The sequence below is a fragment of the Mytilus trossulus genome, chromosome 1, assembly GCF_036588685.1.
Source record: "Mytilus trossulus isolate FHL-02 chromosome 1, PNRI_Mtr1.1.1.hap1, whole genome shotgun sequence".
In the NCBI taxonomy this organism is placed as follows: domain Eukaryota; kingdom Metazoa; phylum Mollusca; class Bivalvia; order Mytilida; family Mytilidae; genus Mytilus; species Mytilus trossulus.
The window spans coordinates 18,376,222-18,381,565 of NC_086373.1; the positions used below are offsets into that span (position 1 = coordinate 18,376,222).

General features: G+C 34.4%; 1 long non-coding RNA gene across 1 annotated transcript; it reads right to left on the reverse strand.

The window, feature by feature from the left end:
* Positions 1-872: 872 nt before the first annotated feature.
* On the reverse strand, positions 873-4,652 carry LOC134706892 (uncharacterized). The gene is made up of 3 exons (XR_010105668.1): positions 4,163-4,652; positions 2,601-2,764; positions 873-1,063 (listed from the first exon to the last, which is right to left on the reverse strand). It is a non-coding gene; the product is annotated as an uncharacterized LOC134706892 (long non-coding RNA).
* Positions 4,653-5,344: the final 692 nt, after the last annotated feature.

Below are 5,344 nucleotides of genomic sequence, written 5' to 3' on the forward strand. Positions count from 1 at the left end.
GTTTAATCCCGCTGCAAATGTTTGCACCTGTCCTAAGTCAGGAATCTGATGTACAGTAGTTGTCGTTTGTTTATGTAATATATACGTGTTTCTCGTTTCTCGTTTTGTTTATATAGATTAGACCGTTGGTTTTTCCGTTTGAATGGTTTTACACTAGTAATTATGGGGCCCTTTATAGCTTGTTGTTCGGCGTGAGCCAAGGCTCCGTGTTGAAGGCCGTACTTTAACCTATAATGGTTTAATTTTTAAATTGTTATTTGGATGGAGAGTTGTCTCATTGGCACTCACACCACATCTTCCTATATCTAAGAAAACTATATCTGCCCTTACAAATGATCAAGGTAATATAGTTACAGATGCATCCAATATTCTTATTCTTGGGAAAACTACTACCGAAATGTGTATAAAAGTACTAAACCAGACCCTTCCGAAATAAAAAAATATATAAGTGAAACAAAGATAGATCACTCACTATCCAATACTGAGAGTGAACTATTGGGTGGCAACATATCAGTAGAAGAATGTACAAATGCTATATTTAATATGAAACTGAATAAATCCCCTGGCCTAGATGGTTTAAGTGTAGAATTTTATCGTACCTTAGGTCATACATAAAAGAATCCGCAGTGAAAGTATTGAATGTCCGTTAAGTTCTCTTATTTTTTTAATAGCAGTTGAAATCCTGGCCTGTGGAGCAAGACACGATTCTTAAAAGAAAGGATTTCAAATTATGTTCTAAATTCACTCTGTTCAAACGAACATAAAGTATTTATGTGCTAAATCTCTCTAGATTTTTGTAAAGCATACATATCTGAGCACATTCAGATATGTACCTTTATACGATAAAGGCATCATAGAAAACTAAATACATATTTAGGTACTGTTAGGCGCAATGACCATCTCAATTTTAATAAATATAGATCCAGAGATCACAATATTTCTAATATCAAACACCATTAACAGTTCATGTTTTGAATACGGCAACCATGCATCTATGAAAACAAATCCCGGTTTATAAACATCACACAATCAACAATACCGGTAAAAGACAGCTATCAAACATCTACAAAATATATACAAAACACATTAATTCTTTACATACAACTTCAATACATTAAAAAACAGATTTCTTAATGAAAATTAAACTTCAATACAAAGGAAACGTACGATAATGGCCACTGCCCAAACCTCGATAGTTAAATCTCGTGCAAACTTTCATTATATACTGACCGCCAAAACCGGTTTACTACTATTGTGAAAACACAATAGCGTAAATTACATACTTCAAAAATCATACGCGAACCGCACATAAATATATTTATGTTCTAAATTCACTCTGTTCAAACGAACATAAAGTATTTATGTGCTAAATTTCTCTAGATTTTTGTAAAGCATACATATCTGAGCACATTCAGATATGTACCTTTATACGATAAAGGCATCATAGAAAACTAAATACATATTTAGGTACTGTTAGGCGCAATGACCATCTCGACGCACAAAGAAAGCAAACTTGATGTTAAGTACATATTATATACCAAGATTTTGAGATACTGACAATCGCTTCTGTAAACTTTCTAATACATAGCCATCTTTAGCTTGGTCGGATTTCCACCGACCATGTATTTTGAATAACCTATCTGAAATATTGTTTTGAGCGGCAGCTGTTGCACCACCCGATCTAAAACTATGCAAACCAAAATCTTTAGAGTTACAACCAATCTCTGATAATGCGCATTTACTTAATTCTCTCGCTCTGGTATACGACAAACTATCGTTTTTCTTCCTTAGAACAAAAGTCTTCGATTTCTTCAAAAATGACAAAGGTCTAAATATATACATATCTGAAGACAAATCAATATTTGGTTCTTTTAAATAACAGTCTAAAATTGTACATGGACATTGTGGAGTGTCAAGCTTTGAAATCAAAACATGTCTGCCTTTCCTGTAACAGTCTGTTTTACTCTTCTCAATAAAAATGTCTATATATTGATTACAAACTGAAATGTGCTTTGCTTTTATACTACAAAGTTCTTGATACCTTAAAAATCCGGTATAAGATAGTGCGCACATTGTTAATAGGCGTAAATCTTTAAGAGAACGACCGATTGAATTGTACTTCAAAAACAATTTGATCATAATATCAGAAGTAACTGGACTCTTTTTCTCTATAGGTCTGTTCAACTTTCTTCTTGATGCTTCTACGATCAATCTAACCATTTCAGAATCACATGGATTAGCTACCCCAGCAAGATTATGTGCCCATTTAATTCCATAAAAAGCGGATTCTATAACGCTATAATGATTAGCTGATTGAATTAAATTTTGTAAATATAGACCTACATACAATTCTTGACAGGGTAATACACATTTAATTTCAGAGTATTTTTCAGTCCATTTAACGAATCTTTTGAAATATCCAGCATATTTTTCTACTGTAGATTTTGCACGAGCATCAATAATGGTTGAAGATAAACTATCAGACAATGATTTAAGTTCAGGATGTTTAATCTGCTCGTTCTGTGACCAAAATCCAACAGAAAATATTGTCTACAAAATATATATATACAAAATAAAGTTATAAATATAAAATACAGTACCTTGAAACTATATCCATACTAGTCCAGTGACTTGGTTAAACAATGCAATCTATAACAATAGTCCAGCGACCAATAAGATGAGGGTCCAGTGACCACAAAAGGCAGTCCAATGCGTGTACACAGTCACACCATAGCAAAATGCAATACCCAGTGGTAATATAAATCTGTAAAATAAATATACATATTACACAACCGAAGCATTTAAACGTACAGCTAATATTTTCCCGTGAAATTTGCCATTAGCAAACAAAGAGTTTAAATTGTTACCAGCAACAAAAATTCTTTCCGCTTCATGAAATTCTAAAACATCAACAACATAACAAGCGTATTCTGAGTTCTGTTTAAAAACCAAAGGCCAAAATGCAGCAGACTGCCATTTAGGGACAACAAGTGTACCCTCTGCTCTACAAGAAACTAAATGGTTAATACAGTTACTAACTAGACTAATTGGCGGAACTAACCAATTGTTCTCGCCATGCCAGTTGCAAGTGAATGCATCTATCGCTGATGTTGCAGGATTCCAATATTTCGAATTAAACCTAGTCAGCTTTGTATTATGCATGTTAGCAAACCTATCAACAGTGAATGGTCCCCAGATGCTATTCAAAAAATCGAAAAATTCAAAAGATATGCCCCAATCATCAATGTCAATAATTCTACTCAAAGCATCAGCCTTTTCGTTTTCCTCTCTAGGAATCCACTGTGAATATAATGAAATATTGCACGACACACAAGTATTAAAAATTGATAAAGCTAAACATTGCAAGTGTGGTAATTTACTTCCTTTCTTAATAATACTAACAGCATTTTGATTATCTGTGAAAAAAGTAACTGAACTGTGTTCTAATACTTTCGCAAAACTATCTAATGCTAATTCAATTGCTTTGATTTCTCTCCAAGTGGAGCTTTTTGCTGCCTCTGTCACAGACCACTGTCTGTGTGCAATATAATCAGTACCTTGCAAATAACCTCCTGCACCTATATCACTAGCATCAGTGAAAACATTGAATTCAGAATTATTCCGTAATAACGGTACTGGCTTCAGACAGTGAATGTTTTGCTTCCAAAACATAATTTCTTGAATACTGTCTGAGTGCTGTCTCAAATCAACGTACTGATCCCAGTCTTGTCTTAAATTTATAACAGAAAAAGTACACCTTGTCATAATTTGAGTAACATTTCCAATAGCTGGTGAAAAGGAAATTATTTTTCCACATAATTTAGCTAATAACCTAATTTTAACTTTAAAAGCTTTAGACAGAATTACATCAATCAAATTGACAAAATTTTCTATTTTAATTAACGGCAACTCCATCAAAGAACTTTTCAAATTCCAAGTGAAACCAAGCCAAAGTAAAGTTTGAACAGGTGTCCATATACACTTGTCCTTGTTTGGAACATAACCTGACAATATCAAATCGTTTTTGACCCTCACAGACTGTTCACAACATAGCTTCTCAGTCTCCGCTAAACATAAACCATCATCTAAATACACTGTAATTTTGATACCGTCTTTGCGCCAGTGAGCAATTAAAGGTCTTACAACTTTAGTGAATACGTACCCCGCTGAACAGAGTCCAAACGGTAAAACTGTAAAAACAAAATATTTTACCGTTTCACCAAACTTCCAAGAAAACCCCAAATATTTCTGATGATTGGGGAAAATGTTTATGTGATGATATCCTGCTTTTAAATCAAAAGCAAATCCATAACAATCGCTTGTCAAAAACTGACTGGCAGTTTTCCAGTCCTCAAACTTAATCTTACTGTAAACAACTTGTTTATTTACGTGTCTCAAATCTAAAATTAAACGACCTTTACCTGATGAATTAATCGATACAGTTAACGGATTAACAACATGCGGTCTGTTCGATACTTCTTTTATCAAGCTAGCATCAATTAATTCCTGAACTGCCTTTTCTACAAAATCTTTATGTTCTAAAGCAGATTTATTGTTTCTTAACAAAACGCTTTCTGGTTCGTTAATTAAAGGTATTTTATAACCATTCTCAATTAAATCTAAAATAAACTTTGAAGCATGAATATTTTTCCAAAAATCTAAAGAATTTCTCAGTCTATTTTTAACGTTTATACAAGAGGTACCAGATTCATAATCATAAAAAAGAGTCGAAATTGTCTACATTCTGTACCTTAAGAATATCTGGAGATCTCTCAGTTTTGTGCTCCTCTGGAAGCTGCTGAATGTCCCCCTTTTTTACAATCTTTTGCCCAATGTCCATACAGACCACAGTTGTAACAGATGTCCCTAGCTCTGTTCCGACGAGATGTGATGGGGGCGGCGGCCCCTGCGACAAGAAAGGGCTGTTGCTGTGAAAAACCACCGTTATTACCATTGTGAGCAATACTAGACGGACCACCAGCAGATTCCGCGGGTCTTTTCTTTATGTTTTGACGCTTATCCTGCTTCACGGTTTTCAATTTCTTCACTGCTCTGCCATCAGCCGCCCGAATGCGCTTCTCATCCTCTGAATCACTAGCCACGTCATCCGACAAATACTCGTCCACAGTTTTCCACCCTTCAGATTTATCAGCTATACGAATCAGCTTTTTCCTTTTCTTCAAAGATTGACCAGATTCTTTCAACACTTTAACGGCCTTCTCATATCTCCGGTGCTCTATACAGTCTACGGCAATATCAATATTATCTAACAAATCAGAATTTAAATCAAACTGCACTTTGTTACCCTTGAACTTGAAGGAACTCTCAGATTTCTGTACCTTTC